We start from the raw sequence: 1,631 nt of genomic DNA, 5'->3' as shown, positions 1-1,631 counted from the left end.
TCAAATACATTGGCTGAGCCGTCAAGTTGGAATTTCTGCACTTTGATTAATATAAGGTACTTGCCCATTACCTCACAAAGACTTACCAAACCACATCAACAATTTGGAAACTTCTATACTAAATAGGTATGAACATACAATGTCAACAAGTATATTCTCCCCCATGTGAATACAAATGACAAAACCAACTAGTACGTCTCTGTTTCAAGCAAGTTGATGTCGGCTATATGAATCTTCACTAATCATGTTTCTCATTAAAATTAATCTCTAAGTCAACATCAATTATAAAAAATACAAAAAGTAAATTGATTGAACATGGACTTCAGTGCTTGATTTGAACACGGTGGTTCAAATGTCTGATGATTAAGAAAAGGTATATTGACTGAACATCCTTCACATAAAATGAGATTGTCAACGTAATCTCTGTATCATAACATAATGTGGGTAGGAAACTTCGTAGGAAAAGGTATGTAAAAGTCAAAAAAATTAAGGGTCAGAAGAACTGACAAAAAGGGTGATTGGTAGATTATTAGAGATCTGAACTAATGATGGTGTGTTTAATACGAAGGATAAGTAAGATTCTTATTTATTTTCTAGTGTTTGATGGGTAAGTAAAATAATATTATCTTAAAAGCATTTATATATAGTATAATTTAAACAAATACCGTGAAAGATGGAGGTGTGGAGATAGAGGTGTGGCGTGGGTATATGAAATGTCACTTGTAGAATTTGTTTTACTTCCACTAAGAGAAGTCATTTTCCTTGAACTTGTTTTTCTAGAAAAACATTTTTTAAAAAATATTTTCCACCATACCGAACACACCCTAAAACTACATGTAAATCCGACCACTTTCTCATCTTTAATTCTCGTCTTAGTTACCCTACTCTTCTGTTTTTAATCTTTTCCTGATGATATTTTTCTTAGTCAATGAGTTGAACTTTTTGATTAATAATGATATTTTTGGTGGTCAAACTCAATATGAGATTCTCGATCGATTACATTGAAGTTTTCGTAAGGAACTTGTCTGTACTCTTTATATGAATTATAATTCTAACAATTCGGACTTCTGATCCTCAAAATCTGTATTGTTATTATCTTTTATATGGTAGATGGATAAGCTTATTTTATTTTGTTCGTGTATAGCATTTCTTATATATATTGTTTCTATAAGGCATCTCCAATTCAACACCAAATTTTACACAGGGTGTGTTTGGTATGAGGGAAAACATTTTTCAATTTTCTCATGTTTGGTTGGGTTAAATGTTTTGGAAAATATTTCCAAATCAACTCATTTTCCTCAAATTTCAGGAAAATGACTTCCCTTCAAAACTTAAGGAAAACATTTTCCAAAACTCTCTTCCAACTTCCAATTAAAAAAAAGATTGTTGAAAAAATCAATTTATTTTGTCCCTACCTTCAAATCAGCCCCCCAACCAACCCCCTCCCCCCCCCCACCAAAAAAAAATAATTTAAAGCTTGTTTTTAAATTCAATTTTTTTACCCACCCTCACGTACCTCCTACCCAGCCCCCCAACCACCCCACCCCTACCACCCCCTCAAAAAAAAATTTAAGTTTATTTTTAAAAAATATTTTCAACTTCAAAAATTTCATTTTTTCACGCTACCCTTG

The sequence above is a fragment of the Solanum stenotomum genome, chromosome 12 (genome assembly GCF_019186545.1).
Source record: "Solanum stenotomum isolate F172 chromosome 12, ASM1918654v1, whole genome shotgun sequence".
NCBI lineage: Eukaryota > Viridiplantae > Streptophyta > Magnoliopsida > Solanales > Solanaceae > Solanum > Solanum stenotomum.
The sequence above is the reverse complement of the archived record's forward strand: the minus strand, read 5'-3'. Positions refer to the sequence as shown.